General features: G+C 42.0%; 1 protein-coding gene across 2 annotated transcripts in view; it reads right to left on the reverse strand.

Annotated features, from left to right (window-relative positions):
* Positions 1-13,322, reverse strand: part of LOC140463056 (zinc finger and BTB domain-containing protein 46-like) — a 98,223-nt gene that overhangs the window by 15,564 nt on the left and 69,337 nt on the right. The window lies entirely within an intron of this gene.

The following is a 13,322-nucleotide window of genomic DNA, read 5'->3' on the forward strand; positions in this document are numbered from 1 at the left end:
TACTTTTCAAGATTAATAAAATTTTGGTATTGCTTAAATCTCCTGGGAGGTTCAATTCTCAAAAAAATATAAGCTCGACACAATCAAGTCTTCACAGTACATGTACTCCTGGGATTACGTGGTTTGGCTTTTTGAAGTGGTTTGACAACTTCATCCAGGGCCCAAGTTCTGTTAAGGACGCATTCACTGTATGCTGGCCTCCAAACTACAGAGCAGGATCCAAGATTATCACAATTGAGAAGAGTCCCAATGCGTTCATTCCACTTGATCCTGATGGAGTCAGAGATTAAGGCGAACCAGTCAGCTGTGAGCACTGACATAGGGCCAATCTGAAACGAAACATCATTGCTTTCATGAAGTCTGGAGGAAGCTTCTTAAAATCATGCTTGTTGCCGTATACATGGATCTTCTTGGCTTTCTCGTGCCACCAAAATGTGCTGGATCTCTCAGATCACACACTGTCTTCAGCCTTGGATTGCCAGTGGGACATATATCAAACAAACTGTTTTTGGATCGCCAAAGACAGAAAGCAGCTTTCTTCTGCTTTATTCACTTAGTCAATCGCAGTGTTGTTTTGATTAAACCATCCCTGGTGACAGTGACTTTGAAGCCCAGTAATTTAGCACGGGTTGAAATAAATGCCATTTTTGAGGCCAAAGCAGACGGGTAGATTAAATGCACTAGCAATGGGGAAGGTGACAAGTTTGGAATGCAGGGCTTGCTGGAAGAGTTCACAGGTCGTCTATTCTTGGAGGGAGTTCATATTGAATCACCCATAGGCAGTCTTCATCTGTGTTAGAGGTGATGCTGGATGAACCAGAGTCTTTTTGGTATCTGTGTACACTCAATAGTTTGAATATGTCCACAAAGGACATTTTAAATTTGAAATGGTGTCCATAAATTAAAGTATTGGTCAATGGCAAATTTGGGACAGTTTTAGATTGGAAAAAAACTTTGAATGACACTCCAAAATTGACTGGATAGAATTTCAATTCAACTATAAAAATCAGTAACTACCAATTAAAAAGACATGCACACTATTGTTGTATGTAAAATATGTTCAACTTCGTTAAGGACCACTATTCCTGTTGGTCCATTGCTTAATCTCTAGACAAATTCTATGGTTTGATCAAAATAGACTTGAATCTTGAATCAAAGAGTACTTTTAAAATTCTACGACTATCCAACTTGTATACAAATGCACTATAGCAAGCACTGGCCTTTCTCAATGGTTACATGAGCAACAGAAGTTAGCAACTTGCAAATAAAACCTAACACCAAAGTACTCATTTTCCTTCTGAGAATGAGACAATTCATTTAGCAAAACAGCAGATGGCATTTTTGCCAGAGCATGGAAATTGTGGCATCATGAAGTGCAAGCTTATACTGGCAAGGTGCATGAAATGGAACATCTGTGAGCTTAGTTAATGGTGTGATCCAAAATGTCTTCTTTAAATTGACAGTTATGAATCAAAGAAAACAAAATGACAATGACACAAGAGGATGAATTAAGAGTCAAGTCAGATACCAAAAAAACTGTGAAGTGAATTAAAGGAAGGTTAGACTAAGAGAGAGGGAAAGAAAATCATATTTTTTATGCATTCAAAATCTCTAACAATTGATGATGACACGTAAAAAGGAGGCTGAACATTTGGGGAGCTGTTTGTGCAACGGAAACAACAAAACTGGCAAAAATCAACCTGCAAATTGTAATAGTCAGAACTCTCAGCTTTCTCAACACTACCGCCCCAAAAACAAATCTTGCTTGTTGTGGTGACATGCATCATGAACATCACATTACTTTCCAACCAGGAACCAGCCAAAAATTGCTCTAAACGAGGGAAAAAGTAGTGGAAACAAAGCATATGGTCGGAGTCCAGCTTTTCACAAATGATCCACTTCTTAGTGGGGTATTTTGAAAAGAGCAAATGCCTTTATATTTCTCCAACCAAGAGTTGAAATACAGGATGCAAAACATGCTGATTTACTGAATTTGACTTCATTTAAGCTGCAACTCACACAGAAAACTGACAGAACAGAATAAATTTGTAACAGAATGCAGTGCATGAACAGAGCCCTGCTGATTCGCGCAATTATGAACAGAGGTAAGTGTTCTCTAAAATATTGTCCAATACTTCAGCAACATTATAGGCAAATCTCACTGCCGAAACATGCATATCCCAGAAGTACCTGTAACAAATTTTGAATAATCACTATTTGGTGGAATGATAACATCACATCACGTATCATTTGGAGATGCTGCCACCTGCTAATACTAAGGTAGACAAGGAGACACAGAAAGCCAGGCGGCATCAGAAATCGACATTTTGGGTGTAACCCTTCTCCAGAACTGGGAGTGGGTGTAGGGGGAGCTGCAGATAAAAGGGGTTGGGGGGTGCGTGCTGGGTTAAGTGGGGACAGGTGAGGACAGGCATAGGATATGACCTGGTTGATCAATGAAAGGAATGAATCTGGTAGGTGTCTGGGACAAGTGGAAGGAAGGGGGAGGAGCTGGGAAGGGAGTCAGGGGAAGGGAGGGGAAGGTCATTTGAAATTCGAGAACTCAAGTGTTGAGTCCTCCAGGCTGTAGGCTTCCCAGACAGATGAGTTGTTGTTCCTCTAATTTGCTGTTGAGTTCATTCTGGCAATGGAGGCGGCCAAGGATGGTCATGTTAGAAAGAGAGTGGGAATGGGAATTATAATGGACGGTGACTGGGAGGTCCAGTCAGCCCCTGCAGACCCGGCTGAGATGCTTAGTGAACTGTTCCCGAAATTCACATTTGATCTCCCCGATGTAGAGAAGACTACATCGGGAGCATCTGATGCAGTAAATGAGGTTGGAAGAGGCAGGTGAACCTCTGTCTCACCTGGAAGCAGGAACCGACTGGAACTCCCACTCACCACCGATTTTAATTCCCCTTCCCACTCCCTTTCCAACATTGAGTTCTCCTATTTGAAATAACCACCCTCGACTGGAATTGTTGACAAACAGAACATTCTTAATCTCCTTTTTTGACCAAGAATGCAGAGCATTTTTCTCGAATGCAAAAACAACAAAAACACACCTACCGTTTGTTACTTGCTCTTTTATAGCTCATGAACTGATTTTGGCTGTTTATTGGAGATCTATCATCTCCGCCCAAGAACATCACTGGAGTTCTTCAGGATAGTATCCTAGTCTAGACCATTGTCAACTACTTCACAATGGTTGCACAATATTCACCACCATTCATAACTCCTCAAATACGAAAATGCTCTGCTTCCATATGCAACAAGACCTGGAGAACATCCAGGTTTGTGTTGATAAGTAGCAACTTAATATGCATGCCAAACAAGTGCCATCTCCACGAAGAGAGAATCTAACAATGTATCCTTGATATTAAACCATGTTATCATCTGCGCATCAAAATCCTGGGAATTAATTGTATTGAACAGCTATATGAAGATCATGAGTACAAGAGCAGGTAGAGATGGGAAGTTGAGACAAGTAACTCACCTCCTCCAATGCCAAAACCTAGCACCATCTACAAGGTTCCAGCAACATAAGACGCTCAACACTACTCAAGCCAAGGCAGTCCAATTGGCAGATTGACACCCAATCCGCCATCTTAAACATTAATTTCCAGTAAGCCATGAGGAAGCTACTTGTCAAACATCTTTTGACAGCATCTTCCAAGTCTGCAGCTTCTGCAAGCTAGAAGGGCAACAGCCATACGGGAACACAACCACCTGCAGGTTCCTGTGCAAGTCAGTCCCCAGCCTAATTTAGAACAACTTCACTGATCCTTCATTGTCACTGGCTCCAAATCAACGAACACCTTTTCAAAAATAGCACTGTGAAAGTGCAGACACCACAATGGTTCGATATGGTGGCTCACAGTTACCTTCAAGGGCAATTAGTGATGGGCACAACTCGTATCCCATGGAAGAAATTAAAAGTTCAAGTTATCCTTCATATTCAATAGTACTATATTACTGTTGCCATGTCGTTTAAGACGACTTGACATGCTAAAAAAATCCATTCTGAACTTTCAACCATTTGCTTAAGCAAGTTGGTGGCATTTATAAACCACTAATGGAACAGAGGAAGGTGTGGGTTATGAAAGGAGCAAGAAACAAGCCATGAAAATACAGCTGAGACAAATGATATTTCTTTGCAATATATAGTTTAAAAAGTGTACTTGTGATTCAGTTATAAGCATAGACTGAAGAAAAAAAGTATTCCAGAATTTAAGTTTAGGAAGGTTGAGAAGGAAGGAGGCAGCAATCGGAGAAAGATTTTTGGATAAACACAGAGGGAATAAGATTTTTTTTTAAAAAAGAAAACCACAGTTAAGTTGATTTAATGAATAAATTGCAACAAGTTTGTAGGGATGATTTATGAATTTAGTCCGTGAACATAGACAGTTCAAAAAGGTCACTGGACCCAGAATGCAAACTCTGCTTTCTCTTTACAGAAGCTGAGACACCTGATAAGTTTTCCAGAAATTTCTATTTTATATCGGTGACAGACTAGTGACCTATTCTAGGAACAACCATTATATGAAAACAAACGTAAACATATGCTTGCCTACCCCATGGATCACTTGGTCTAATATAGTCTATGGGGCTGATCATCTGCTTAAGACGCAATTGGGAAGTTGTGCCCGAAATCCAGTCTACATTGTATTGCCAGATGAAACTATGGCTAAGTTTCTATGAAAAGATTTTTACACAAACATAAAATTCACCCATGAAGCTGTAAATTGAGACAGCCAAAGTAGAATACAAGAGTTTATTCCTTTCTATTAAAAACATTCTGCGTGTAATAGCAACCCAAGGAGATCTGGTGGTACCAGCTGAATGAGTTTATTAAGAAAAGAATAAGCTTAATGCCCAGTAATTCAACATAGAGTCAGAGATGAACAGCATAGAAACAGACCCTTTGGTCCAACCTGCCCATGCCGACCAGATATCCCAACCCAATCTAGTCCCACCTGCCAACACCTGGCCCATATCCCTCCAAACCCTTCCTATTCATATACCCATCCAAATGCCTCTTAAATGTTGCAATTGTACCAGCCGCCACCACTTCCTCTGACAGCTCATTCCATACACGTACCATCCTCTGTGTGAAAACATTGTCCCTTCGTTCTCTTTTATATCTTTCCCCTCTCACCCTAAACCCATGCCCTCTAGTTCTGGACTCCCTGACCCCAGGGAAAAGACTTTGTCTATTTATCCTATCCATGCCCCTCATAATTTTGTAAACCTCTAAGGTCACCCCTCAGCCTCCGACACTCCAGGGAAAACAGCCCCAGCCTATTCAGCCTCTCCCTGCAGCTCAGATCCTCCAACCCTGGCAACATCCTTGTAAATCTTTTCTGAACCCTTTCAAGTTTCACAACATATTTCTGATAGGAAGGAGACCAGAATTGCATGCAATATTCCAACAGTAGCCTAACCAATGTCCTGTACAGCCACAACATGACCTCCCAACTCCTGTACTCAGTACTCTGACCAATAAAGGAAAGCATACCAAACGCCTTCTTCACTATCCTAACTACCTGTGACTCCACAGGTTCAAGGAGCTATGAACCTGCACTCCAAGGTCTTTGTTCAGCAACACTCCCTAGGACCTTACCATTAAGTGTATAAGTCCTGCTAAAATTTGCTGTCCCAAAATGCAGCACCTCACATTCATTTGAATTAAACTCCATCTGCCCATTGGCCCATCTGGTCCAGATCCTGTTGTAATCTGAGGGAACCCTCTTTGCTGTCCACTACACCTCCAATTTTGGTGTCATCTGCAAACTTACTAACTGTACCTTTTATGCTCGTATCCAAATCATTTATGTAAATGACAAAAAGTAGAGGGCCCAGCACCGATCCTTGTGGCATTCCACTGGTCACAGGCCTCCAGTCTGAAAAACAACCCTCTACCACCACCCTCTGTCTTCTACCTTTGAGCCAGTTCTGTATACAAATGGCTAGTTCTCCCTGTATTCTATGAGATCTAACCTTGCTAATCAGACTCCCATGGGGAACTTTGTTGAACGCCTTACTGAAGTCCATATAGATCACATCTACTGCTCTGCCCTCATCAACCTTCTTTGTTACTTCTTCAAAAAACTCAATCAAGTTTGTGAGACATGATTTCCCATGCACAAAGCCATGTTGACTATCCCAAATCAGTCCTTGCCTTTCCAAATATATGTACGTCCTGTCCCTCAGGATTCCCACCAACAACTTGCCCACCGAGGTCAGGCTCTCCGGTCTATAGTTCCCTGGCTTGTCTTTACCGCCCTTCTTAAACAGTGGCACCATGTTTGCCAACCTCCAGTCTTCCAGCACCTCACCTGTGACGACCGATGATACAAATATCTCAGCAAGAGGTCCAGCAATCACTTCTCTAGCTTCCCACAGAGTTCTCGGGTACACCTGATCAGGCCCTGGGGATTTATCCACCTTTACCCGTTTCAAGACATCCAGCACTTCCTCCTCTGTAATCTGGACATTATGCAAGTTGTCACCATGTATTTCCCTACATGCAAGAATTTTATTTTAAATTGAACTTGTGTACATTTATTTCCTTCAATGGTATGCACTAATTTATTTAATGCTAAATGAAGTGCTTTGTGATATGAAGTTTCAAAAGTGTGCTGTTACTATCTGTGCACCAAAGAAAATGAGTGATCTTTCAACAGCCTTCCCCAACAAGAACAATCTACAAACACACATTTGATCAGAATAGTCCACTTTTGTGGGCAGGACACAACCGAATACTGAACCTATGGAATGGATCATAAAAAGTCGAGTTCAAGAGTTTTATTGGGAGAACTCAATGGGCTTTCAATTCCCTCAGTTTTCTCCAACAACAAATATCAAAGTGCTTGATACCCTACCAGATGCTCCTCCTCCACTTTGCACAGTTTTAAGTCAGTGATTTCTGGCTGTCAGTGGGAATGCTACACCTCACCAGCGAAACCTTGAAGGTATCCCTAAAAAGTGTTTCCTCTATCCACCTAGAGCTTGCCAGCTGTTACAGAGCTGGGAGTAGAGTGCATGCTTACGAAGTCTCATGTCAGTCATGCGGACCAGTGCCCAGCCTATTGCAGCCGATCAAGGGTGGTCAATGCCTCAATGCTGGGGATGTAAGCCTGATAGAGAACACAGGTGTTGGAGTGTCTTGTCTTCCCAGTGGATTCACAGGATCTTGCACAGGCAGCAGTGGGAGTACTACTCCAGCTCCTTCAAGTTTCTAGAGACAGTCAATGCCTCACCGCCATATTGGAGGGCAGAAACCATAACAGTTGTATATACTGTGAGCTTAGTGTCAGACTTGATGCTGTCCTCGAACACCTTTCCTTCAGGGGGGCCAATGGCTGCTCTTGCGCACTGGAGGAGATGCTTGGTCTCTTCAATATCTGCTTTGGTCAACAGGGTATTCTTGAGGTACTGGAAGTGGCCAGCATTCTCTGAAGCATCACCATGGACCTTGATGATCGAGGGTTAACAGTGCAGCATGGGGCCAGGTTGGTAGAGGATCCTTATCATGTGGAGGTTCAGGGAAACACGCATGTCTCGTAGTCTTCTGTAAAGGTGCTGATGATAGTCCAGAGATCATCTTCTGCGTCTGCACATATGCAAGTATCATTATACTGCAACTCGATGGCAGTGCATGGGTTGACTTTAGTTTTGGCTTGGAGGTGAACAAAGAATAAAGAAAATTTACAGCCCAGGCCCTTCGGCCCTCCAAGCCTGAGCCAATCCAAATCCACTGTCTAAACCTATCGCCCAATTCCCAAGCATTCATATCCCTCTATTCCCCACCTACTCATGCATTTGTCCAGACGCATCTTAAATGAATCTATCGAGCCTGCCTCTACCACCTCTGTTGGCAACGTATTCCAGGTACATACCATCCTCTATGTAAAGTATTTGCCACATGTATCCCCCTTAAACTTGTCACCTCTCACCTTGAAAGCATGACCTCTCATTATTGAATTCTTCACTCTGGGGAAAAAGCTTATCTCTATCTACCCTACCTATACCGTTCTTGATTTTATAGACCTCAAGGAGAAAGTGAGGACTGCAGATGCTGGAGATCAGAGCTAAAAATGTGTTACTGGAAAAGCGCAGGTGGTCAGGCAGCATCCAAGGAGCAGGAGAATCAACGTTTCGGGCATAAGCCCTTCTTCAGGAATGAGGAAAGTGTCCAGCAGGCTGAGATAAAAGGTACGGAGGAGGGACTTGGGGGAGGGGCGTTGGAAATGCGATAGGTGGAAGAGGTCAAGGTGAAGGTGATAGGCCGGGAGTGGGGGGTGGGGGCGGAGAGGTCAGGAAGAAGATTGCAGGTTAGGAAGGCGGTGTTGAGTTCGAGGGATTTGACTGAGACAAGGTGGGGGGAGAGGAAATGAGGAAACTGGAAAAATCAGAGTTCATCCTTTGTGGTTGGAGGGTTCCTAGGCAGAAGATGAGGCGCTCTTCCTCCAACTGTCGTGTTGCTATGGTCAGGCGATGGAGGAGTCCAAGGACCTGCATGTCCTTGGTGGAGTGGGAGGGGGAGTTGAAGTGTTGAGCCACGGGGTGGTTGGGTTGGTTGGTCCGGGTGTCCCAGAGGTGTTCTCCGAAACATTCCGCAAGTAGACGGCCTGTCTCCCCAATATAGAGGAGGCCACATCGGGTGCAGCGGATGCAATAAATGGTGTGTGTGGAGGTGCAGGTGAATTTGTGGCGGATATGGAAGGATCCCTTGGGGCCTTGGAGGGAAGTAAGGGGGGGCGGTGTGGGCGCAAGTTTTGCATTTCTAAAGGTAGCAGGGGAAGGTGCCGGGAGTGGAGGTTGGGTTGGTGGGGGGTGTGGACCTGACGAGGGAGTGGTCTTTTTGGAACGCTGATAGGGGAGGGGAGGGAAATATATCCCTGGTGGTGAGGTCCGTTTGGAGGTGGCGGAAATGACGGCAGATGATATGCTGTATATGGAGGTTGGTGGGGTGGTAGGTGAGGACCAGTGGGGTTCTGTCCTGGTGGCGGTTGGAGGGGCGGGGCTCAAGGACAGAGGAGCAGGAAGTGGAGGAGATGCGGTGGAGGGCATCGTCGACCACGTCTGGGGGGAAATTGCAGTCTTTGAAGAAGGAGGCCATCTGGGTTGTATGGTATTGGAACTGGTCCTCCTGGGAGCAGATGCCGCGGAGACGAAGGAATTGGGAATATGGGATGGCGTTTTCCTGGGAGCAGATGCGGCTTATATGCGGCAGATGAGGTTTATAGACCTCAAATCAGGTCCCCCCGCAATCTCCTTTTTTCTAATGAAAACAATCCTAACCTACTCAACCTCTCTTCGTAGCTAGCACCTTCCATCCCCAGGCAACATCCTCATAAACCGTCTCTGCACCCTCTCCAAAAGCTTCTTTTTGGTAATGTGGCGACCAGAACTGTACACAATATTCTAAATGCAGCCGAACCAATGTCTTGTACCATTTTAACATGACCTGCCAGCTCTTATACTCAATACCCCATCCAATGAAGGCAAGCATACCATATGCATTCTTGACCACTCTTTCCACATGTGCAGTAACCTTCAGGGTACAATGGACTTGATCTCCCAGATCTCTCTGATCAACTTTTCCCGTTTGCTGTATAATTTGCTCTTGAATTAGACTTCCCAAAATGCATCACCTCACATTTGCTGTTGAAGGTTAAATAATTTCCCAGTACTTTTGTAGGTTAGTTTCACTCCAGCAAGCAGCATGTTGGCGGTGAGATGGACAGCTAATATAAAGTGTGGAGCTGGAAAATGCAAAGCAGACTAAGCAGCAAATCAGTATGGAGTCTGCGTTTCAGGTCAGGATCTAAGCATGGTGCAGCCAAAAGGGAGTAGAACACTTCATAATGCTTCCTGATTGACAATGTCAAAGGCCTTTGTAAGGTCAAAGTGGGCAGTGTTCAGAGACTCCTACATTCTTTTCATAGCTATCGCACGGCAAAACTCATGTCCATTGTGCCTCCCCATGGTCAAAGCCATATTGCGATTCCAAGGAGTTCCTCAACCACTAGGGGAAAGAGATGATTGAGGACAACTTTGGCAATGACATTTCCAAACATCAACAGCAGGAAGATTGCCTGCAGTTACCACAGTCAGACTTGTTCCCTTTTCAGAAAATGCTCATAACTATGGCACTTTGGAGCTCTCATAGGATGCTCTCCTCCTTGCAGAGGAGGCAGACAAGGTCGTGTAGCTGCAACAGGAGCTCTTTGCCTCCATGTCATTGCCTCAGCAGAGCTACCATCTGCTCCAGCAGCCGCCTTGTTCTTGAACTGGTTGATGGCCTTCTCTGCTTCATGGCAAGTAGTGTGCTGTGGGATGTGGTCAAGGACACTTAGATCCAACAACAGAACCCTGGTTGAGGTGGTCTCAAACAGCTCAGCAGCACCAACAGCTGCCATAAAGAAGTGACTGCAAAAACTCAAATAACCCAAGATAAAGAAAGTTCAGGTTTTTTATTTGGAAGTTTCACAAAGACTTGGCATGGGATATGTAAAGTATAAACCTATATTCTAACTAATTAAAATACCTCTCAGGTCACTGATACTCACAGATCATGACATTTTGATTCAGACATTTTTATATTATCAACATAGCAGTGTTAAAATAGCTTTTTCCAAACCACAGAGTCCTCAATGTGCAAACAAGGACAACCCAGTGAATGAGAAATGGAATGGTGCAGTGCCTGCACTCAGGGGTGGCACCTCCCTATTTTGCACAATGCAATTATTTTTTAAGAAAAGCAAACAAGTGATCTAAATAATGGTTAGTCTTAGTCTTTTGTTTAGCTCTTTAATCCTAAACAAATATACAACTAAAAGATGAAGGAAACAATCTTTTTTTCATTTAGTGCCATTCACAACCTCAGGATGTTCCAAAGCACTGCATGTGGCTTGGAAAATGCAAGTGCTATTGAATTCTCTTTTTAATGTTCCGTCAACTTGATTTATGGAAAATTAAATTATTGCCAACTGCTTCAAACAAATAATTTGTTCAGAACAAGACGAAGCAAAAATACTGCAAAGAGTATAATAACATGCATCCTGTAACTAACAGGAGCAGCAAGTTGAAATAGTGAAACTACTGAACCTTTACTTGAAACTACATAAAGCACAGATGAACATACATGTGTCAACAATGCAGAAAACATCAGTAAAACATAACTAACTTGATACCTATTTCACAAATCGAAATTTCAGGCTGTAGCAATGCACGGAATATAATGTGAACTTGCAACATAAACAGTATCATTGTTTACACAAGTACTAATGTACCAGCATGAGATAGCCAAATCCTGGTAAAATAACTAGATGCAGTTAAAACCATTGCCCCGTTAAGAAACAATTTAACAAGAACTGCAACTTATTACATTTCTAGAGTTGTTGGTTTCTAAACTTTATTGAAGTCAAAGCAATTTAAAACAGCATGATCAAATATACCAGTGTACTTTGCAGCAAGATATATTTTGCTATTTCTACCAAAAAAACATTACATGCCTTCCTGTGAAGGTGGACTGAGAATTTCTTAAGACACATGTAACAGCTGACAAGCTAGAAGCAAACAACACAGTCAAAAGTAACTTCTAATATTTGTATGCCTTGAACAAATTAACTGCATAGCTGCAGGAACAGCAATGTCCAGATCATATTGTATTGCAAATGCTGTACTAAAAATCAATTGCTTGGTTAAACTGTGGAAATAGACTGCAGTTCACAATAAAAAAAAGCTATGTTAGCATAAACAACTCTGGGACAAAACCGGAGTTTCAACATCAAATTTATAAAACATGAAATGCTTTCAACAACAAATACTCATGAATGTAAAACCGTAGACATAATGGCACAAAGTTAAACTACGAGTTGACTAATAATTTGCTTGAGTCTCAAAACACCATTTTCCAGCAAATGAATTCTAAAGTAGAGACGTAAGCCTAACCCTTATTTTGGTGATACTAAACAAAGACAAGAGCTCAACAACAGATGAAAATGAATTTAATTTCACATTACATTGACAAAGAATCTGCACTAATAGGAGGATCAAACATTGAGTTTACTTCAACAGAATGTCCACAAACAGAGAAGCTCCTGAATGTCTCTCCTTTATAAGAGTTTTTAAAAATCATTCATAAATAGCTGGATGCCAAGTTACATAGGATCAATATTATTTAAATAATATACTTGTGTTAACAAACGAAACATACAGTATATACCCACTACTGAATTAAATTTACAAATTCTTCCTGCATGTCGTATAACATTTAGTCAGGAATTTCAGTGAGTCCTGTTTAACAGACTTTTGCATTGGATAAATAAGCACTGAGATCAAAATTAAATAATTCATAAAAGAAAACCACTTCCAGTTCAAAACTTTGCATTTAACAAGAAACATTAACCAACTATTTAAGTGAATAAATAATACGAACAGTGAAGAAAAACATGACAGGATGCCTTTTTTAATGCCATTTAATTAAGACAAAGACAAAAACATGAACAATTCCTTATGATTTAGTTAAAGTCTAATAAAATATATCTATCTACTTCTGACCACTGTACTCATTAGATAAAAGTGCCTAGCAATCTCCAAGAATAACTTTGCTCTGCAAAGTCAATGTGCTACAAATACAAAGTGTACAATAACCTATTAAAATATTTGTAGACCCAATTGTGTGCCAAGTAACAAAATATTATATAAAATGTATACATGTTGAGGTGTGTGTGGATGGAATAAGCTGCCAGTGCAAGTTGTGGAGGCTGGTACAATTACAGCATTTAAAAGGCATCTAGACAGCTACATGAATAGGAAAGGTTTAGACATATATTGACCAAGTGCTGGCAAATGGGACGAGATTAGGTTAGGATAGCTTGTCGACATGGGAGGAATTGACCAAAGGGTCTGATTTCGTGCTATGCATCTCTCAGGCAATTGGCAAGGCAAAAAGAAATTATGCACGAACAACATCTAAGCTGTGAAACATTAAGTTACTCTGACAACTCAATGTCACTGGCTTTGAATGGGATAGTTGCTGGAGGGAGCCATGTACACTCATATCATCGTAACATTCAAGCTGCTCCTCAATTTTTTGATCATCACTATCCAAAAGTTGGTCAGAAAATTCAATATCTACCTGGGTACTGTGCTGGTAGCAAATTCTCATGTGGTTCATCAAGTTTTTCTGTGTACAAAAACTTTTCCCACAGTTACTACACACAAAAGCACACTCACATGAATGTACAGATGCTAGATGACGATTTAAATCGGTTCTATCACGAAAAGATTTCGGGCAAAATGAACAATGC

This window comes from Chiloscyllium punctatum, chromosome 37 (genome assembly GCF_047496795.1).
Source record: "Chiloscyllium punctatum isolate Juve2018m chromosome 37, sChiPun1.3, whole genome shotgun sequence".
NCBI classification, from domain to species: Eukaryota; Metazoa; Chordata; class Chondrichthyes; order Orectolobiformes; family Hemiscylliidae; genus Chiloscyllium; species Chiloscyllium punctatum.